General features: G+C 42.3%; 1 protein-coding gene across 1 annotated transcript in view; it reads right to left on the reverse strand.

Annotated features, from left to right (window-relative positions):
* The window catches only part of GREM2 (gremlin 2, DAN family BMP antagonist), a 134157-nt gene extending 110873 nt beyond the window's left edge, over nt 1-23284 (reverse strand). The window contains exon 1 of the mRNA XM_025369510.1: nt 22845-23284. The gene's annotated coding sequence lies outside the window, so the exon portion shown is untranslated. The remainder of the gene's footprint in view (nt 1-22844) is intronic.
* Between the last annotated feature and the right edge of the window lie 340 nt (nt 23285-23624).

The raw sequence follows: 23624 nt of genomic DNA on the forward strand, positions 1-23624 counted from the left end.
TTACTAAAGAGTCAATGTAGACAGGTAGGCAAATTTGCTTTGAGACTACTTTTAAAACTTAATTTCATCTGGAAGGTGAATGAAATATTACTAATTAGCACATCTCATGATTTTTAGAGTGAAAGGCAATCAGACCTGTAAGGCACAATTCATTGGAAAGGTAAGTTTATATGTGAAGAGACTGACTTATAACTTTTTACCATGCCAGAGGACGCAACGAGATCCCATCATAACAGCGGCCTTTTGGGTAATTTGGGGAAATAAATAATAGCTTTTGAAAATATTTGCACCAAAAAAAAAATTTAAATGTTAAAAAAGCCATTAAAATGGTCCTTTTTAGTTGTCCCCAGAATTCACTTAGGTGGAACTCCAACATTTGATATCTTCTGACAAATACGGTTTGCTGAAGTCTTTCTTGACAGATTCCTTGACTGGATGTTTAACACAGACAGTCTACAATCCTGACATGTGCTAGAAACCACTTCCTAGGGACCATACAACTCTGCACGTGATTATGTATTTATGTGCCTCAAAAATCTTGTCAAGTTGGGGCCCTTTCCTGCTCGCCATTGCAGAGATAGGCAGCCTTCAATACACAGGTCCATCACTGCCCCTGACGCATTGGTGTTACAGAGGAGAAAATTGCTCTCCTGCCCCACGCACTGGCCTGTGAGGCTTGGACTTGCCCTGGAATGTCTCCACTGCCTCTCTGCTCCCTGATGAAAGTCTAGGTAATCTTGGCCGGGCACGGTGGCTCAAACTCGTAATCCCAGCATTTTGGGAGGCCAAGGTAGGCGGATCACCTGAGGACAGAAGCTCGAGACCAGCCTGGTCAACATAGTGAAACCCTGTCTCTACTAAAACTACAAAAAAAAAAAAAAAAAAAAATTAGCTGAGCATGGTAGTGGATGCCTGTAATCCTAGCTACTTGGGAGGCTGAGGCAGGACAGTCGCTCGAACCCAGGAGGCAGAGGTTGCAGTGAGCCAAGATCATGCCATTGCAATCCAGCCTGGGCAACAAGAGCAAAACTCCATCACAAGAAAAAAGAAAAGAAAAGAAAGTCTAGGTAATCTTTAAGGCCCATCTCAAATGTCATCTCCTTTGTAAAACTTTCCCTTCTCTTGTGTTCCCCATGCATGACAGGAATGGGGAAGAGGCTGCTTTGCAGTCCACTATCACTTGGCTCCTATCTCTACCATGACATTTATCTCAGTGTCCTGTGCAGGGAGGCAGCAAAGCACGGAGCTATGAGCTCAGGCCTTCAGATCCCACACACTGAGCCCGGAATCCTGTTTCCACCAGTTGTAAGTTGGGAGACCAGTGGAAGACCAACATATAACTTGCCTCTCCGAGTCTCAGTATCCAGATTTAAAAACCCAGCACAATGAGTCTACCTAGTTTGTAAGATTAGGTGAGGATTAAATGAGATCATGTACAAAAGGCAATCAGCAACGTATGTGTCATATGGAAAGTTCTCAAAAGTTGGTCAGTATCATTACTGTTGCTCGTGTAAGTCACCTCTGTGTCTTGCAGTAGACTCTGAGCTTCGTGGAGGAATCCTTCACAGGGCCTAGCCTAGGCCTGGTGCGTAGTAGTTTCCTAGTGTTTGTAAACGAATAGGCGCGATTGTTCTCAGTGTCTATTAAATGACATATGTGATTTGCAAGGACTATGTTACCTACAAGGGCTGACACGACCTTAGTGGCCAGACTTCACTCTTGTTCCTTGCTCTTTCTTTGCCCTGCAGTGGCCTACCTTCTGCTTGCTATCCCAGTGTTCACAGCACCCTCTTTCAATGTGAAAAGCAGTCCAGTTTGGGTGATTTATTTTATGGTCATCTTAGTTCATTGGTTGGTTTGTTTTGAGACAGGGTCTCACTCTGTTTCCCAGGCTAGAGTGCAATGGCATGATCACAGTTCACTGCAGCCTTGAACTCCTGCATTCAAGTAAATTCTCCTGCTGCAGCCTTTCGAGTAACTGGGACGACAGGCACACAACACTATATCCTGCTAATTTTTTGATTTTTTGTAGAGATTGGGTCTTGCCAAGTTGCCCAGGCTGGTCTTGAACTCCTGGGCTCAAGTCATCCTCCTACCTTGGCCTCCCAGAGTGTTGGGATTACAGGCATGGTATGAGTCACTGCTCCCGGCCTCGTCCTGGTTTTGAGAGTTTCCATCAGCTTGATTCCCATAAATTCAGTTCCTCGCTATGCAATATTCAGACCACATTTGGCAGGCACTGTGGGGAGCATTCAATCACTGCATGGAATTGATAAAAGAGTAAAAGGATAAAAATTGATTCATTCTTTATTTGCTCTTTTCCCAGCAATAAACCAGGAAAGAATATTCAGTTGAACCTAAGAAGATGGGAAAACTGGACTGAGAAACTCAACCATTTGGAGTAATGGGATAACCTTACACGGGTAGAACATTTGAGAATTTAGTAATAAATCCAAAAGAAGATATAAGAGAAAGAACCAAGGAAAACCAAATTGAGTTTGTATATGTTCTTTGGCATAGATCTTATAAATAATATCTTCAGGGGATACTACAGTGAAATTCAAAGCAAAAACTAAGTTGAGTCAAAAATATGTATTTTATATATGAATATTTATATACATGTATTTATATATGCAGTCGTGTCAACGACAGGGGACACATTCTAAAAATGCATTTTTAGGGATTTCATCCTTGTGCGAGCATCACAGAGCATACTTACACAAGACACCTTGCCTATATGGTATAGCCTACTGCTCAGAGGTTACAAACCTGTTCAAAACGTTGCTGTACTAAATAGTATAAGGAAATAAACACAGTGGTAAATATTTGTGTGATAAGAATTTTTCAGCTCCATTATAATCTTATGGGACTACGTCATATATGCAGTTTGTGTTAACCAAAATGACATTATGTGGCACAGGATTGTATAATATATATAAACAAGGCAATTTAATACCCACTCTGTTAGCCCATATAAAAAAAGTAAAGTATGGCTGGGCACGGTGGCTCACGCCTGTAATCCCAGCACTCTGGGAGGCCGAGGCGGGTGGATCACCTGAGGTTGAGTGTTTGAGACCAGCCTGACCAACATGGAGATACTCTGTCTCTACTAAAAAATACACAATTAACCAGGCGTGGTGGCGCATACCTGTAATCCCAGCTATTTGGGAGGCTGAGGCAGGAGAATTGCTTGAACCTTGGAGGCGGAGGTTGTGTTGAGCAGAGATCGCGCCACTGCACTCCAGCCTGGGCAACAAGAGTGAAACTCTGTCTCAAAAAGAAAAAAAAAAAAGGCCGGGCCAGTGGCTCACGCCTGTAACCCCAGCACTTTGGGAGGCCAAGGCAGGTGGATCACGATGTCAAGAAATCAATCCCATCTGGCCAACATGGTGAAACCCTGTCTCTACTAAAAATACAGAGATTAGCCAGGCGTGGTGGCAGACACCTGTAGTCCCAACTACTCAGGAGGCTGAGGCAGGAGAATCACTTGAACCCTGGAGGTCGAGGTTGCAGTGAGCCGAGATTACGCCACTGCACTCCAGCCTGGTGACAGAGCAAGACTTGGCCTTAAAAAAAAAAAAGTGAAGTATGTGCTTTCTTAATTACCTCCCAAGGCTTCTTTTCTTAAGTTCTTTTGCTCTCTTGGGGGTATAATTCACCCCCGCCTCCTGGGCAGCCCTTGGCAACCCAGAGTTCTTTGGGTCAATCTTTAAATACCCCAGCATGATTTTGCTTTTCCAGTTATATTCCAAATTATGGAATGGAAGGTGTTATTCCCTAATAAGGGAATTTCAGGGGGAAGAAAAGTCACTGGGAAGGCAATTCGGAATGAGGATAATGGCCTGGAAGCCATCTGGAGGCAGCATGTTGAGTGGACAGAAAGCCTGGGCTTTGGAGTCAGGCCGAGTTGGGTCTGAATTCTGGCTCCTTGCTTTTGGCACTGCAGCTCTGGACTTTCATTTGTATGAAAAAGGACAATAATAATACCTGGCTTGTCTTGAGAATTAAATGAGACTGTGTTTACAAAACACCTAATAATGTGACCAGGTCTTAGTCTAGCATGAAGGTTAAGAGGAAGTGTTTTGGAGGCAGACAGGAAAAGGGCCTACCTTTTCCTCAAGGGGAAGTGACCTGATGATCTGGTGTCTGGAGAATGGGGATAACAATGCTCTTGTCACAGGACTGTTGTTAAGGCTTAAATGCTCTAGAGGATTTACCTGAGTCCTTGGCATATAACAATTCCTAAATAAGTTGTGATGAATATAATATCAGTTATTATAGTAGAATACTCCAAATAAGTGTTCTGCTATTGTGTAGGCTGAATGATCGGTAGACATTATTTTTGTTGTCATTATTATTATTGCATCATGAACATTCTTGAATTCATTTGGGAGATGAAGATCCTACTTGTTTAAATATAACTTAGAATCCTAAGTCTAATCAATCATCACATATAATAAGTGTTATGTAGGTCTTAGTCAGTGTTTAAGAGATCCATTATATTTTTGCACAGGAAAGTTAAGGAAATGCAACTAGAGAGGAATGACTCAACTTTTCTGTCCTAATGACCATGGACCAAAGGTCAATGGTGTATGCAACCACCCTATGAAACAAGGTGGCTTGCCGGGCACGGTGGCTCACGCCTGTAATCCCAGCACTTTGGGAGGCCAAAGCAGATGGATCATCTGAGATAAGGAGTTTGAGACCAGCCTAACCAACACGGTGAAACCCCATCTCTACTGAAAATACAAAAATTTGCCTGGCATAGTGGTGCGCAACTGTAATTCCAGCTACTCGGGAGGCTGAGGCAGGAAAATTGGTTGAACTTGGAGGCAGAGGTTGCAGTGAGCTGAGATTGTGCCATTGCATTCCAGCCTGGGCAACGAGAAAAAAACTGTCAAAAAAAAAAAAAAAAAAAGGTGACTCAATCTATTTTTAATGCCATCTCAGGCTGTTGAGAGCAGTTTAGAGCATTCCAGGTAAGCCTATGACATAGGATTTCAATTCAGTTGCCTTTAGTCACGTAGATGTACCCAAACGTATGCTCTGATAGAAAAACAAACATTTGGTTATCTCCTTGTGCATACTTAGGGGAGAGAAAAAAAAAAAGGATCTGACCTTTTGATAGTCACTTTCTCCATCCTGCATTCTGGCCAGTGCACAAGTAAATAAAAGCTGGAAGCTACTGGCCTGCTCTGTCCTCCTTTCTCATGAACTGAAATTCAGCCAATGCCAGATATGAAACCAGAAACAGAGTATTACTACTCTACTGTGGCGCATTCCCTTCCTAGGATCATATTTTTCCAAAGAACTACACCTGAATGTGTCTTGCTTGGATTCCAAGAATCCATTTTAACGGCCGTGGTTATGATACTTTAGAAGAAAGCCAGGAATGAGACCACTGTCTCGGGTGTGCAACACAGCCCAGGAGCCAGGGCTCTCAGAGCACAGATTGCCAAAGGGCACTCCTGAGCTACAAGCAACAAATCAGCGGGGTGTTTAGATGCCACAAACTGTAGGCCTGTCCTTGTAGTTCCAGGAGCTAGGAAAAAACTTCACAGCAGAACTGCTATGCCGTCACGACAACAAAACTAAACTGCTAAGAAGGTGATGTGAGAGCTGGGAACTGCTGAAAATAACAAGCACACCATCTCTTCTAGTACGATATGTGCTCCACAGTCCCTGCTGAGCAAAACCAGTGTTTCAAATGTCCCTTTCCGCCTTGCTCCGGCCTCATTTTGCTCAGAGGTCACCCTTAATATTGAATGTGGCTGTTTGTTTACATGTTTGTTTCTCCTAGTGACCTGGGAACTGCTGGGAGGAAGATCTTATTCTTTTTTATATTCCCAATGCCTGGCACGTTGTAGAAACTCAATAAATGTTTGTCGAATATACACAAATCAGAACTGACGAAATAGGACTAAAGTTCTAAGCAGATGGCTGATTTGTTGGTATTATCTGTGTCTTTGTTAGATTTTTTTAATTAACAGATCCTTACTTTCAAATCTCCATGCTGAAGTTACTCTTTTTTTCATACACCCCCAAAACATTTTCTAAGCAACTACCCTCTGCCAGCTACTGAGGGGGTTACACAGATGGAAAATATATTTTCCCTTCCTTCAGTGAGATTACTGAGTGTGTCATAAACTACCCTCTATATATTCAGAAGCCACCCTACTAAATATTTTTGGATTTATTTGATAGTTTTGGCTGTCATTTGAAACAGAAAATCAGTTCAACACCACTGCAGTTAATATCGACTAAACAGCTCCAAACCTCAACTGGCCAATGTTTTAATCATATGGAGACAATTTGAATTTTACTGCCATCAAGAAATAACAGGAATATTTAATGCAAGAATTAGGAATGCATATTGGTTTTCACAGTGCAGCTTGGTAATTATGAAAGCACACTTTCTTCTTGTCATTAAAGGGACTTTTGGTAGCCAAACTATTGTTCTGGTGTGTGGTGAGTCAAAAGACCCCAATGGCCTCTGCCTTTGATCTTTTAAATGTCTGAAGCTGTGGGATTTTGCATGCTACACTGATAATCTGGGAAAATGTACAATCACTATAAAAGGAAATTTTTCTATTAGTCCAAGAGTAATCATTTATAGCAAAACCACCTGACAGAAGCATGTGGGTACATATCACCCTTATGAAGACCGAAGATATTTTTACAACTGAGGATTATTTTCTTCCCTTTTTACAAATCCATATGGTGCCTATTCAGACATCAGTCATCAGCAATCCTGTCTCATTCAACCCCAAGAATAGAGCTCATGCGTTTTGCTCCAAATTTGGATAAAAAGAACTTGGTATTAGGAGTTAGTTTTTTTATCTTCCCTGGCCTAATTACTCAAAGTCAGTGGCATGTGAACTGAACTGGAGTAGGATGGCAAGCATAAGTGAGTAGCCATGGAATATGGCTTTTCTGCCTTGGGCATACTCTGCTTGATCTATGCCCTGCACTGTGCTGCTTTCTCTTCTGGAGTCAAATGTCTGCTTGTCTCTCCAAAGGATAATACTTGCCCCATAGTGAATAGTCCATCTGGCTACTGACTTTCATAGTGCTCTCAAAATACCACAGAAAAGAGTGACTGCATTTTATCCATTCACTTATCCACCCATCCATCCATCCACTGATTCATTCAATAAAGAGTTAAGTGGTCAGGTGTGGTGGCTCATGCCTGTAATCTCAGCATTTTGGGAGACCAAGGCAGGCGGATGACTTGAGGTCAGGAGCTTGAGGCCAGCCTGGTTAACATGGTAAAACCCCGTATCTACTAATAACACAAAATTAGCCGGGCGTGGTGGTGCACGCCTGTAGTCCCAGCTACTTGGGAGGCTGAGGCAGGAGAATTGCTTGAATCCAAGAGGTGGAGGTTTCAGTAAGCCAAGATCATGCCACTCCACTTCAACCTGGGCGACAGAGTAAGACTCTGACTCCAAAAACAAACAAACCAACAAAAAAACCCAACAACAACAGTAAGTGAGGGCTGTGTCTATTATTTATTGGGAAGTTTCTCATCCCAGGTTGCTGCCTGGTTCTGTGCATGTATGGCTCCAGATATAAAAAAGGGCTGGGGTGAGCAGAGGAAGCATTGTGCCAACATGATCTGGCTAGAGAAGAACAGGATGTTTTCCTCCAGGGAGTGACCTTCCTCTGACAAACAGAAGGGAAAAAGCTCTGGATGGACACACTCATTTCTGTCCCTGAATCCAGTCCAGAAGCTGCCTTTGTTGGTTGAAGGTCTAAGCATGACCAAATAAACCAGTCCAAATGGCGCATTTGGACTAAAAGAAACACTAGTTTGGGGAAGGGGAAAAACCTGAGCATATATATCACAGAGAAGACCAATCTTTTGGTCCAGACAGAAGAGAAGAAGAGTCATAGCTATTACTTGGATAAGTCAAAATGTACCACAACACTTGAAAACCTGGGAAGGGTAGTCAGTGGCCAGAGCTGCTACTTTATCCATCACACCAGCTGAAGGCACCACTGGGCTTCTAGAAATGGTAAGGACTGTTTCAGTGGACCTTAGCCTTGGAGTATCAAAGCTCCGGGATAATTTAGTGCCGCAGTGAGCACTAGGAAAAATGATCCAAATGAAACAACAACAACAAACTTTGTTGCATGTATATGAAATCCTTCTATTGCCCCCAAAGCAAAATGATTTCTCCCCCAATCTGGCACATATCCTGCAGCTGTACCTTGGACCTTTGTGCAATCTATCTTGCAACACTTCGTGTACTGTTGGTTTAGGCTCAGCCAAATGGTGGACGCTCAAAAGGGAGCATGGTGTAGTAGAAAGAAGGGTAGGCTGGGAATGAGGGGACCTGGATTCAAGTGCTAATTTGACAACCAGCTAGTCCGCAGTCTTAAAACACACAACTTTTTGGGCTATCACTTCCTTGTGTGTAAAACAAAGAGATGACGTGTTTTCCTTTTATCTTGAGTTGGAAGGCATGAAACATCCAACATGTATCATGGAGTGGAGAAAGCAGAAAAAAATCGTGAAACGTGGCACAGTGTAATTTTCCCAGATCTTTACAGGAGCACTCAGACCATTTTCCTTTGAAATAACAGTTCACTAATCCAACACTCAGGGTACCTTATATGTCCATGTCTTTACCAGTTCTATCCAGTTTTTACCTTGTGTTTTCATTGTTTTCTTTTCTTTTTTTTGAGACAGAGTTTTGCTCTTGTCACCCAGGCCGGAGTGCAATGGCATGATCTCCTCTCACTACAACCTCCACCGCCCGGGTTCCAGCAATTCTCCTACCTCAGCTTCCTGAATAGCTGGGATTACAGGCGCCCACCACCACACATGGCTAAGATTTGTATTTTTAGTAGAGACGGGGCTTCACCATGTTGGCCAGGTTGGTCTCGAACTCCTGACCTCAGGTGATCCACCTGCCTTGGCCTCCCAAAATGCTGGGATTACAGGCTTGAGTCACCATGCCTGGCCGTGTTTTAATTGTTCACATGCATGTCTTGCCTTCCCCATGAACTATTAGCTCCTTGAAAACGTGGTCCCATCTTTTGATCTCCTGCTATTTCTAGCTCTGGTTCCATAAATAATTGTTGAATGAATCAATGGTTTTGTTTAGAGTGCTTGATTAGCTCTTCCTCCAAATAATTATTATTTCCATTTCAAAGACAAAATTCAGGCCCAGATACTTTGTTTATCTCAGTTCACAAAATTAGATTTGAAGCCTCAATTCCAAAGTAGTAATAATAATAAACCGTTCTTCCAGCAACCTTCACAGATAACATTCTGAAGACCTTTGCTTCTCAGCCCCAATTCACTAATATTAAAAGCCTGCAAAGTAATGATAGTAACAATAATAATAAAATTGAGTTTTATGCCTGTGCAAAAAGCATTATCTCACATAATTCTTAAGACGGCACTGTACAACTTCAGATAAGGATTACTGATACAAAGTGATAGTTCCACACATATAGGAACAAAGCCAGGTTTATTTGACTTCAAAATTCATGCTCCAAACCAATGGTACACATCCCTCTGTTTGACTACCCACTCAACACAGCCTACATGGAGTCTTATGCCTGTGTCTCCAGTTTGAAGCCTAATATGATGTGAGGAGCTAGAACCAAAGTTATTAAGGGAAAAGGCTTCTGAAGCCCTCAGTTTGAATGCTTATTTAGCCTCTATAAAGAGGCTGTGTGAAGTTAGGAAATTTACTGGACCTCAGTGAGCTTCAGTTCTTTGTTGGTAAAGTGTGGACAACAGCATTTACCTCAAAAAGATGTTACAAAAGCTTATTAAGACACTGTGTGTTAGGCCGGGCACAGTGGCTCACACCTGTAATCTCAGCACTTTGGAAGGCCGAGGCGGGCAATCACCTGAGGTCAGGAGTTCGAGACCAGTCTGGCCAACATGGCGAAACCCCGTCTCTACTAAAAATACAAAAATTAGCTGGGCGTGATGATGGGCGCCTGTAATCCCAGCTACTCTGGAGGCTGAGGCAGGAGAATCGCTTGAACCCGGGAGGCAGAGGTTGCAGCGAGCCGAGGCCGAGATTGCACCATTGCACTCCAGCCTGGGCAACAGAGCAAGAATCCATCTCAAAAAATAAAAAATAAAAAAGATATTGTGTGTTAAAATACCTGGAACATATAGTAAGAGCTCAATAAATCCTCTCTTGCCCCCCTCCCTACTCTTCCTTTCAGCAAAAGCAATACCTTCCAAAACTATTTCCATAACCTTATGGATATGAAGGATACACTTATAGGACTATCTTGGCATCCTTTAATACAGAGAAGTTCTCAGCTTAGGTACCAAATAAAACACTTTGTTTACCTCCCTAGAAATTTTCAGAGCTTGCCTAGGCCCCAGCAATCCTAAAAGCTATTTTCTGTCAACACGTCCATTAAGTTGAACAGGGAGAGAGGTTGCTTGTCTTACCATTAACAGAATTATTTTCTGAGGTTTTTATTTGGGTACTTAGTGGGTCAGAATTTAACATTATGACCCCATCCCATGATACCTATGATGAGTAAAGTCAGAAGTATTCTTTCTTATATGTTTTTTCCTTTATTTATTTATTTTTTTTAATGGAGCCATTGGTTCTGTAACAATAGTGACCTCTACAGGGACATTTATTCATTTATTCACCAAACACTAAGCATTGTGATTCCCTGTAACATACAAGATAAAAATAATTATGACTCCTTAAAGAGCTCACATCACAGCAGAACAGAAAAGAGCATGAAAAGAGAATTCCAGCCTGTAATCCCAGCACTTTGGGAGGCCGAGGCAGGAGGATCACAAGGTCAAAAGATCAAGACCATCCTGGCCAACATGGTGAAAACCCGTCTCTAATAAAAATAAAAAATTAGCCAGGTGTGGTGGCAGGAGCCTGTAATCCCAGGTACTTGAGAGGCTTAGGCAGGAGAATTGCTTGAACCCAGGAGGCGGGGCTGCAGTGAGCTGAGATCACGCCATTGAACTACAGCCTGGTCACAGAGCGAGACTGATCTCAAAAAAAAAAAAAAAAAAAAAAAGGCAACAAAAAAAAGAGGAAGGGTGCGGTGGCTCATCGCCTGTAATCCCAGCACTTTGGGAGGCTGAGGCGGGTGGATCACGAGGTCAGGAGATCGAGACCATCCTGGCTAACACCGTGAAGCCCCGTCTCTACTAAATATACAAAAAATTAGCCGGGCGTGGTGGAGGCGCCTGTAGTCCCAGCTACTCGGGAGGCTGAGGCAGGAGAATGGCGTGAACCCGGGAGGCGGAGCTTGCAGTGAGCCGAGATCGCGCCACCGCACTCCAGCCTGGGCGACAGAGCGAGACTCCGTCTCAAAAAAAGAAAAGAGAGAGAGAGAGAATTCCAATGGGGTGGGGAGCTATCAATGGGAACTCAGGCAGATAGGCTGTGGCTCCAGGGCACCAGCCACACCTGATCATCAACTGTGGCCTTCAGCCATTCAATTCACTCATCCAACAAGTAGTTACCGGTGCTTGAAACCATCCAGTTTCAAATCCAGTTTCAAATACAAAGAGAAGTGGCATAAGGTATGCCCTCAAGGACTCTTCCCTCCTTATAGAAGCCATTTGGCTCAAACTAGAGCAAATTCAAGTAGAGGAAAGAGATACACATCTCCTCTTCTCTTTCTCTTGAGCCTAAAGAGCCTCAGTGTTGGGTTTTACCATCAAGGCCCAACTCTGTATCTGATGCATGACTCCTCTCCCATCCATGTTCCCATTCATCACGCATCCATCTCTCCCTCCAGCACAAACTTCATTGGCTCACCTGGCGACCCATCCCATTTAAGACAGCTGAAGGTGTTAGAAGTTAGAAAGGTTGACTTCAAATTTACTGCCCTACTGCATGGGATTTTTTACCTATTCTTCCCCATGGACTGCCTTAAAGTCTGATGAACCTTAATGACTCCTTCTCAGAATAATGGTTTTAAATTCAAAAAGTATGTAACATTACAAGGGAAACTATATATACACATATTTACATATACACACATACATATGTTATTGTGTTATATTATATATGTATTATATATATGCTATTGTGTTATATATATATTTTATATATATGCTATTGTGTTAGTCCATTTGCACTGCTCTCAAGGAATGCCTGAGGAGGCTGGGTAATTTATAAGAAAAAGAGGTTTATTGGACTCACAGCTCTGCAGGTGTGCAAGAAACATGGTGCTGGCATCTTCTGCTCCGCTTCTAATGAGGGCCTTAGGAGGCATCCACTCATGGCGAGAGGTTAAGGGGAGGCAGGGGTGTCACACGGTAAGAGAGGAAGCAGGAGAGAGAGAAGGGAGGTGCCAGGCTCTTTTTAAAGAACGAGCTTTCAAGTGAATGAATTGAGGGAGAACCCAGTCATTACTGTGGGGAGGGCACCAAGCCATTCATGAGGGATCCACCCCCAGGATCAAAACACCTCCCACCAGTCCCCACCTCCAGTATCAGGGGTCACATTTCAACATGCGATGTAGAGGGGACAAATATCCCAACCATAGCAGCTTTGTATAACTACACATGTATGTGTGTGTGTGTGTGTGTGTGTGTGTGTGTGTGTGTGTGTGTGTGTATATAAAATGTATGATCTACAATTGTCTGGTCTTCTTTATAAGGCCCTAAATAATGAGATCTAAAAGCACGTATGATAACTTCCATAATTTTCAAGTAGTTTTAAGTACTAGGTAAGTGCAAGTGATATTTTGAGACATTGGTATCAACTGTAACATGATATGAAAGCAATTCTAATTTCTATTGGTGCCAAAGCCATGATTCTATTAATATTACTGTGGTTTGTTACATTCATAACTAAAGAGAATGTGATATTTCAGTTACAAGTAAGTGGAAATCAAGAAGCAATTTTTTCCCATCAAATTTCCCAGATTCCCCTCAATTCTTATAGAACACCAAAGTAAGCTGGGCATGGTGGCTCCCGCCTATAATCCCAGCACTCTGTGAGGCCAAGGCAGGAGGCTCACTTGAGCCCACGAGTTTGGGACCAGCTTGGCAAACATGGTGAGACCCATCTCTACGTAAAAAGTGAAAATAGAGGTTCCTCTTCAAAGACTTTCCTCCCCATCTAATTAGGAATAAATAGTAATTTCTCTTAGAAGCAAAATTTATTCAAAGACCTGTGCTCCTAAAAATTTGCCCTGGCATGCTTATACTGGTCCAAGCAAGCATTAGGTCATAGCCTGTTCCTATTCCTTATTTAAAAGTGTTTTTACCTTTCTCAGCATTCCACAAGTTACTTCCTCCTTCTTTTGTTCCCCTTTACCTTTGCCTCTTTTAAAAAGTTCTAAGTTGCTAGCCAAATGGGACAAATACAGAATGTGAGGTCCCTTTACAGCCAATGGAAACCGGACACAGCAGTAGGGGGGACACGTCAGGTTATAAATGACCCTGTCTCCTTTGTTCAGTGTACTCTCGTGGCAACACTGCTGGCGAGTGTACCCTTTCTGCAGGAAGTAAAAATGGTCTTACTGAATAAATTACATTTATGTTCAAGTGCTATTTCTTTATGGCACCAAGGAACAAGCATTTCAAACATCTACAAAAAATTGAAAAATTAGCCAGGCATGGTGGCACATGCCTCTAGTCTCAGCTATTGGGAGGTTGAGGTCAGGGGATCACTTGAGCGTGGGAGGTTGAGGCTGCAGTGAGTCGAGATCATGCCACTGCACCACTGCACTCCAGCCTGGGCAACAGGGTGAGACCTTGTCTCAAAAAACAAACAAACAAAAAAGTCACCAAGGTAAAGTATCCTTACAGAGATTTTAAAAAAAATCTAACCTTTGAAAACCACATAGAACAAATTAGTCCTCTTAAAAACTCTCCTGCATCTCCTAAATTAAGTCTCCTAATCCAAAAATGACAGTGTTTCCAGAATTTTTAGTAATCTTATCATTTTCTTCTGCTTGAGCAAGAATTTGTTAATTTCCAAATGGAAGCAATGAGCCCAGAGGGTTAGCATGCATTCCAGGTTGCTATGACCAGCCTAGCCCAGGGGAATGACAGATAAATTTACAGGACCACCTCAGCATTCTCTAATAATAAATAAATAAATTTTCTTTCACTTGGAAAAACAAAACCTGTCAAAATGGTTCATTTAGTATTTTAGTGTCAAAGTAGTAAATTTAAAAAACTTAATTGATTTTTCTTGACATTTTTATTTTCTCACTGCAGTGATCATTTTAAACAGTTAGGAGTCTGTAACATAAGGGATAAACAACACAAGACAAAATGAAAAAAACCCCAAAAAGTTCCCAGGACAAACGACTGAGTCTGTCATTTGTCTAGCCTGTGATAGATGTGTGTTTAGAATTTTTTGAAGACTGTGCCTTTCAGCAGATAAGCAGCAGTCTCTGATCCTAACTCTAAATTAGCTGCAGCTGGATCTCAATAGAGTCAGATCAGAAATAGTTCCTTAAGCATCGATTTTGTGCTGAGAAATAAAAAGAGGAACAAGAAATAGCCTCTGCCCTCAAGGGAGCTTGAAAGTTAGTGAAAGATGTGAACATGTTACAAAAATAATTATACAAGGAAGATTAAAACCATATTAAACTCCAGTGGAAAAAATATCTGAAATGATGTAAAGAAAAAATTTGAGCTATTACAATGAAAAGACTTATATTGTCAAATGGCTTTGTCAGTAAGGCCGAAACAATGCCATAGATTTTCGGAGGATCCTGGTTATAATACCCAATAAACACCATTGTAATGATTAGGTTATTCTTGGTCTTTCGTACTAGTATTGAGCTCGTTAAGGTACCTTAACTGTCTTCTTCACTGTTATACCCTATAATCTTGCACAGTGCTTTGCACATAGTATCTTCTCAGTACTTATAAGTGAATGAAGGCACAACATACTATAGGAAGTGTGGAAGAGGTAGGATTGAAACAGTTCTTTTTTTTTTTTTTGAGATGGAGTTTCGCTCTTGTTGCCCAGGCTGGAGTGCAATGGTGCGATCTCAGCTCACTGCAACCTCCACCTCCCAGGTTCAAGCAATTCTCCTGCCACAGGCGCCCAAGTAGCTGGGATTACAGGCATGTGCCACCACACCTAGTTAATTTTGTATTTTTAGTAGAGACAGGATTTCACCATGTTGGCCAGGCTGGTCTTGAACTCCTGACTTCAAGTGATCCACCCAACTCAGCCTCCCAAAGTGCTGGGATTACAGGCGTGAGCCACTGCGCCCGGCCAGATTGAAACGGTTCTACAGCATGCTTGATTGTGTCACTTTCTGAAAGCTCTAAGTCTTAGTAATGTCATCTGTAAATGAGGATGATAACACTATTAGCTAAGATTTTTGTAAAGATTAGATGATACCTATAAAATGCTTAGCAAATAGTCATTCTTTTTTTTTTTTTTTTTTTTTTTTTTTTTGAGACGGAGTCTCGCGCGCTGTGTCACCCAGGCTGGAGTGCAGTGACGCGATCTCGGCTCACTGCAAGCTCCGCCTCCCAGGTTCACGCCATTCTCCTGCCTCAGCCTCCGAGTAGCTGGGACTACAGGCGCCTCCACCACGCCTGGCTAGTTTTTTGTATTTTTAGTAGAGACGGGGTTTCACCATGTTAGCCTGGATGGTCTCGATCTCCTGACCTCGTGATCCACCCGCCTCGGCCTCCCAAAGTGCTGGGATTACAGGCTTGAGCCACCGCGCCCGGCGCAAATAGTCATTCTTTAACTAACAACTGTCAGCCACTTCTCAGAGGGAAGCATGTAGAATTGACATTTACAGCTGGAATGAAGCCCGAAGAGCCACTTCCGCCTTCTCAATGTAAAGAGTGAACTCAAGAGACGGTGTAGACTTTCCCCAAGGATGTGAAAAATGGAAACAGGTGCAAACCCAGGTCTCCTGAGGTTCTTAGGTTAATATTTTTTTTCAAAGTACCAGATAACTCTCTTCTAGGTGAAAAAAAGTCTTAGTACTATTTGACCCTCTAAAACAAAGTGATGCTTTTTGCCTGTTTCTTTCAAAGTTTACATTCTCTGAGTTCATAGAAATGGCATCGTAAGTGTATTTTCCATACCATTGGTCAAGCTGAAGTCTTAAATACATATGTTTGAAGATATATATTTCTGTATTGCTCCAAGTGTTCATAAGGAACAAGGAAAGGTGGTCTCTGCAGCCAGGGGATGCTGCCCCAGACACCGAGCACACTCTTAGCAGAGAAGTTAAAGTTTACACAGATCTATTTTGCTCTCAAGTAGTGGGTCTGAGGGTGAATATTTTCCATCTGTTTATCATCTATTAGATGGATGATAAACATCTGATCAAATCCACTCCCGTGGATCTGAAACTAAATCAATCAATATTCCATCATGAATGAAATCATATATGTAAATTCGATCATTTAGTGACGGGCTAGTGCTATAGAAGATGTTTGCTGTTATTGTTTTTGCATATGTGAATGACTGGCAGGAATTAAATGCAAGAATGTGTGAAATAAACACAAGAATGTATGTGAAATACATGAATTAAACGCAAGAATGTTTGTGAAAATATAATGTAAAGGACTATACTAGTAAAAGCAACTATACAATTGATGATTAATTGTTATTCTCTTCTAATTATACAAAGGGACTCAATAGATATCTGTTGAATGCACCAATAGATATCTGTTGAATGCACGCCTGTAGGACTGACTGACTGAAGGGATATGTTCTCAGCTATCAGATGTTATGGTTATGAGAAATTCTCTTAATCGGTAAAACTTGCAGAAGATAAACTCCTGAGACTGTGGTGAAGACTGAATTAAATAATCTGTGGGATGTGTCTACTTTAATCTGGCACATGATATGCATTCAACAAATGTTAGAACAATCTCAATTTTTAAAAATTATTGATAAGGAAAAATTAAAGATTGTTTGAAATGCTGATGAGATTTAGATTCCCAGTAAAGGCAAGAAAATCTCATGACAGAGCTGCTGGATTTTTATTAACTCTATGTACAATGTCACACATCTATCAACTTTCCCAAAACACAGCTACTATAATTAGAAAATATAATGCATTATCCAGGGTTCATGTTATAATTGCATGAAAGCAGAGAGAGGTGGTTAGTTTTCCACAGATGATAAGATTAGCTTCCTCTCAGCCTTTAAAGTCGCAGCTGTAGAGCCAGGTTGAATAATATTTTTAATGCAGACAGTTTGTACTAGACAAAGTCAACTTAGCATTTCATAGGAGCTGGTTAAGTGTGCCCCTGCTCAGCGTTCTCTTTTTTCCCCCTCTCTCATTGTTTACATAAATTATAGGACAGAAGAATTTTAGCTTGGAATGGCTCCTCATCCATAACGTGAAAGTGGCGTTTGGGAATATTTGTGTTCTTGGCCTCCTGTCCTTCAAAAAGTGTCCTTTAAGAGGACTTTTCTACAAGTCATGTATTTCTTTTGTTTCCAAATCTCTTGCCTTCACAATGCAGACACGGTTTCTTAGTGAAACGTACCCTTCTAGTATGCCTTTTAATGAGGGTTGTGGTATCTGCTGGAGTCTCACTCATTCTATTATATCTCTCAATCAGGTAAGCACCTTCAAAGAGATTTCTCCTTCAGTTATTAGATTTTTTTTTCAATTGGAAAGTAATCTGCAAAAGAGAGATGGAGCTTGGGGTTTTTCTGACTAAAAATAATCGGGAAGTGCTACATTAAAATCTGCAAAATAGCAGCAGAAACTTGGTCTTAGACTTTGGGTGATAAATTTTACAATTCCTCCCCACCCTGGCCTCTATGGCTTATTTTTCCCCCTCATTTGTTAATACCCTACTATTATGGCATTGTGTTTGATTCCATGGAGACCCTGGGTGAGCCTCTCACACTCACCCATGCTTTCCTTGCATCAGAGCACCACGTACTTCTAGGCAGCACATGGAAGTGCAGCAGAGGCTAATCTGGCTGAAAACGGAGGAGACAAACAGTGACCTCCCTGCTCCTCCCAGATGCCAAGAATCTTGCCTTTGTCCTTGAAAAAACCTTTGCTTTGATTCAAGGCCACCACACCTTCCAGCAGAGTATGGTGGCATGGGAAAGAAGTGGAGATCCGAGCTTTCAAGTCCTCACACATGCACGTGAGCTGCTGAGCCCTCGATGGGCACAGCCTCTTGAGCCTCCTGGAATCCTCCGCACCCAAGCAGCAGAATCACTCTTTCCCCACACAGATGTCTTTACGTCCTTGCCCCAATGCGTCCATCCCCAGCCCAACATCTCTCTGGCCTTCCGCTCTCTCAGGAGTAGCCACAGCGTTTTCCTCCAGAATGCTTTTACGCTGGCCCTCTCAGATGTTTAAAAAGCCCCTCTCTGAGCTTCCTCCTAGGTCCCTCATATGTAGTAGTGAGTTGTGCAGCAGCTGAACTAAAGACAGTAAAGAGACAAGGTTGCTCCTGAAACTAACATCTCCGGCCTAGCAAAATTGTGATGAACCATTTGGAAGTCATCACCGCCAGTCACAGGACACCCACTTTAAGAGTGACTATTTCTCTCTTCTATGTGCAATTATAGTTTGTCCCTAGAAGATGACTCATCTCTGATGGTAGCAACTGCACAAGGATACAGCCGATTAGCCACGAGCTTTAAAAAGTTTGAAGTTGCTGGGCATGGTGGCTCACACCTGTAATAATCCCAGCACTTTGGGAGGCCAAGGCAGGTAGATTTGAGACCAAGAGTTTGAGACCAGCCTGGGCAATGTGGTGAAACCCTGTCTCTACAAAAAATACAAACATTAGCCAGGCATGGTGGCATGAGCATGTGGTCACAGCTACTGGAGAAGTTGAGGTCGGAGGATCCCTTGAGCCCAGGAGGTCAAGACTGCAACGAGCTGAGATAGTGCCACTGCACTCCAGCCTGGAGGACAAAGTGAGACCCTGTCTCCAAAACAAAAAAGTTAGGCTAGCTTTATGATTGACTAGTTTTAATCGTTTTTGAACCTCTAAGAGGTGGATACATAATTCTTATTTTTTAGCCTATGTCTTTTATTTATTTTATTTTTATTTTTATTTTTTTATTTTTTGAGATGGAGTCTTGCTCTGTCGCCCAGGCTGGAGTGCAATGGCACGATCTTGGCTCACTGCAACCTCCGCCTCTTGGGTTCAAGCGATTCTCCTGCCTCAGCCTCCTGAGTAGCTGGGATTATAGGCACCTGCCCTCATGCCGGGCTAATTTTTGTAGTTTTGTAGAGATGGCGTTTCACCATGTTGGCCAGGCTGGTCTTGAACTCCTGACCTCAGGTGATCTGCCCACCTTGGCCTCCCAAAGTGCTGGGATTAGAGGCGTGAGCCACTGCGCCCAGTCAGCATATGTCTTTTAGATTCTGGGTACAACCAAGAGAAGCTATTCCAGTTCTTTTGTTTTGAAACCAAATTTGCTAGGATTCTGATTGTCAGTGGACAAAATGGATCCTTGTGGCTCTGAACTTGTATTTGAGATATGCTTAAAACAAAGGCTGGGTCTACTGAGAAAGCAGCTCATAAACATTTCCCCTGGAGAACCAACTTGAGAAACCCCATTCTTTCTTGTCCTCTTTTCCCTGCATTCTCTTTCCCTTTCTCTCACCCATCTCCTAACAGATTCAAGATCAAGACTGCTTGAATAGGATCAAAGGGTAAAGCTAACTAAAAGAAAGGGAAATTGAGCTCACTGTGAAATACGCTGCTACTTTTCTGATTTTGCCAGGTGGCACCAATTTTGGAGGCCAAAATAGAAACAAGCCTTTACTAAGATTCTAGAGTTGGTACTCCAAAGGGAAGAGGGTACTTCAAGTTGGAGAGACATTTTTTAGCCATTTGGAGACTGGAGTCTTCCTCATGGTCAAGAGGAGGTAGCAAATCACTTTTTCAGAGTTTGCATGCTGCCCTCTCCTGGCCTGTATGGACAGGAGTGTTACAGTACATCAAATGCATTTATTTTAATCCCACACCTGTGTGGGATATACCTAAGAACACAAGAGAGTTTGTTTAAAATATTCAGGATGTCTCATCAAAAATGTATACTTGAAGCTAATCAAAAATGTATATCCGAAGCTAATTGGAGGAAATACATTCATTTTCATTTTCCTTTGGCTCCAGGATTTATACTGAAGCATGTCAATCTTTATGTCATCTCACTTTATACCCTTGTGGCTTCCACCCGCTCACTTTCCAACCTCTTAACACCCATGTGGCTCTGGGACTCTGTTCTGCAAATCAGTGCCCCAACACCGTCTGCGTCCCGTCAATGCACTGGCCACTTAAAGACATATTTCCAAGTAGAAGTGGCGGTGATAGGAAATCTGCTGAAGTCATTGGTCAGTGTTGAGTCTGAGGACCACATTTTAGCCTGACATGTGATCAAAATTAATTCTAGACATGATTAGATCTATTATACTGAATATTATTAGAAACAAAAGAACTATCAAGAAGCAGCTAATCCAAGAAGTGGATGGCACCATAGGTCTAATTTTTCACTGAACACCTTGTCCTTCAAAACAATGTCTTTCTTGTGGGTGCTTTATGTGACCCATTTAAGCCCAATGCTGGGCATGTTTTCCCTGGTTGAAATAATTCTTTTTTTTCCCTAGAGAGTTGAAGGGCCCTGATACTGAGAACACGCCTGCAACCTGGCACATCGCACAGGGGCAATTTGCTGTAGGAACACTGAAGTACAACAGTGACTGAACTAATCTGTCGTATGCCTGCGCCTCTGCAGTCTCTCAGTGTCTGCCCTTGACCCAGACAGGCCAATCCTCTCCATATCAATAAGAACTGAGAGTCTAATACCATTCCTTTGCATTAGAAAAAGGGGTGTTTACTTTAAAGAGATTTAAAGACATGTACCTTGTTTAAACTTTACCAAACTTATAACTCGAGGGTATGTAAAGCTCTGGCTGGCTCTAGTAAGATTCATAGAGAATGAACTGTTGATTACCTCTCTCAATGAAGAATGATAGCACAAAACAATGAATAATCACAGCATTGTTTATATTTATCTTTGAAAAGCCTTCAGTGTCTCCTAGTCTATACAAAGTGAATATAATCAGTCTCACACTCATAAAGTTGCTACCAACACGCCCAACATTGCTTTAGAGTTAGAAAGGTAAGAGGGAAATAGATCCCAACCTATTGCATCTATTCTATTTATAAAAGATTGACAAATACTCACAATCATACAAAACAACCCTTTACTGATAGAATGTAGTTGGGTCGATTAACTTATATTTATTTGAATAGCTAAATTATTTACAGTTTCTTTCTGATGTAAAAGGAAAAAAGTATTCATCTATAAAATCAAATGCCTTCTCCTAAACATAGTATTCACTTGCCATGTCTATACTTTGACAGGATTTCAAAAAACACTCTATAAAATCATTCAGATCAGTCAATGGGCAAAAACTATGAAGTTTTCCTGACTCCACGGGAGAGCTAAGCATGCATTTCCTTTAATGACAGAAAGAACATGTTCATCTGATAAGAAATAAAAAACAAACAAACAAAAAAGGTCGACATAAATTCTCCACTGTGATATACAACACAAATACCTTTCTTATAACTTCCTTATCTTCCTTGGTCGGGCACATGTCTTGGGACAAGAGCTACCTTGAAAACTAAGCACTGCTGAATGGTGAGTCGATTGCAAATTATCAGTGAATGGTTTGGATGTGATCGACTAAGACTCCACCGGGAAGAGTGTTACTTAGACGGAAGGTAAGGTATTTGATTGCCCCTGCACCTGCTGCAGAGCCATTCTCTGGCTGTACTGGAGTTCCAATCTGTTCCACTGCAGAAAAAGCGTTCTTCATAGGGATTCAAAGCCACATGAATACCAGCCAGCCCTTGAAGACTGCAAAGCAAGACCGATTTTTTAACTGAGACTTCATGCGGTCCCCTCTGGCTTTTCCCAGGAAAAACTGAACTCATTAAGCAATGCTAATTTAATCACAAGTAATCAACGGGGCGGGGGAGGGGGGAGTTATATAACCATCTTTAAAATTTCAAACCAAACGTGATAAGATCTTAGGAAATACATTTTTTTTAAACAAAACCCACACCTCAAAATTAAAAAAAAAAGAAAAAGAAATAGAAGTCTATGAGTTTTAGGATCAAATAAAATCAAACATCAATCTTTTCTTACAACTATCACATCTACTAGATAGTTCCAATTCATGACTTTTTAATGTAGTAATACGTGAGATCCTGGAACTGATCCTTCCTGGCGTGCAGAATACAAATGCATTTTTCAACTCGTAAGACAATGTAGAAATAAGTCAGGTACACAGGATCACTGACAATCACATTAAAAAATATCTACCTCCCTTCTCTCTTCTTCAACCACAGGATAGTGATAGTAGTGATATTTCACTCACGAGGCGAGTGCACCTTGGCCATATGTTTTTAAAAAATCAGAACTCTGCCGAAGTCCGCTGTGGTTCTTATTCCTGTAGGGTGGATATTAACCTGATAGGTAGGTGGGAGAGGTTCACAGCCCGCTTTCTAACAATCGGGTGGTGTTTGCCTCGCTATAGGCATAATTAGAATGGCAGTCACCAAGAGGTATTTATTGGCGATGTGACAACATATTGGTATGGATGTTATTTAAAAGAGAAAGAAAGAGCGATCACGGTCAAGTTTGAAGGTCCTTATTTTACACCCCCGCATAATTCAATAGGTGAATAAACCTTGTGGGCCCCAAAACACACGCCAACAGCTTGAATTACCCGGGGTGAAACCGGCGAGACCTTCACTCGGGGCTTTCCGTCCTGACCGGCCACGGAACAAACCACGTCAATTCATTCCAAGTGCCTAGTGAAGGTAGAAATCAGAAACCTTGTCTGTGTCACGTTAGTCGTGACAAGCTGCGTACCTGCAATGACGTGACGGAAGCCTCCTCCTCGGGTCCCTTCTCTCTCTCTCTCTCCCTCTCCCTCTGCCTTCTCTGAGTTCTCTAGCGCGCAGCGGGGTCTAAGTTTGGTCTCCCGCCGCCGCCTTCAGTTCCACCGCCGCCGGCCTGCAGCAGACGCCCATAAGAGAAGCGCGCCGGCCGAGGGGGCAGGAGAGGCGAGAGCGCGCCCCGCGCCGCGCGGTCCCAGGCTGGCTGCTCCTGCAGATGTGAAGGAGCCCGGAGACTTAGCTCTGAATCCTCTCGGCGCTGCATGGGGATATTATCACAGTCTGGGATTTCTATTGGCTCTGAACACCAAACAAATCACACCAGCCACCCCCCTTCTCTGTTTCACTCAGCGCTTGTTTCTCATCTAACCCACAAACATTGCAGCCACACCACACACTTCAGTCGCTTGCAATGTTTCTCTTTTCCTCCTTCCAGTCAGTGGATTTACAACCCTGTGGTCAGCTCTAACATTTTTTTTAGCAGACTTCCAATTCTAACCTTCTTGTTTATGTGAAGAAATTCTCCCTCCATCCCCTAAACCAGAAAAAACAAAAAAACACAACAACAACAACAAAAAAACCCACTCATTCCCTTCAGATCTTCTTCCTTTTGTTGATGGATTTGCAATGTGAAGAATGTAGAAAGCCTGTGTGTGATATGTCTGACATTGTCACACACACACATACACGTGCGCTTACACACACACACACACACACCAGGCTCCTTTTGTTTGCAATAACTGAGGCCAGTGAA

This window comes from Theropithecus gelada, chromosome 1, assembly GCF_003255815.1.
Source record: "Theropithecus gelada isolate Dixy chromosome 1, Tgel_1.0, whole genome shotgun sequence".
Lineage (NCBI taxonomy): Eukaryota > Metazoa > Chordata > Mammalia > Primates > Cercopithecidae > Theropithecus > Theropithecus gelada.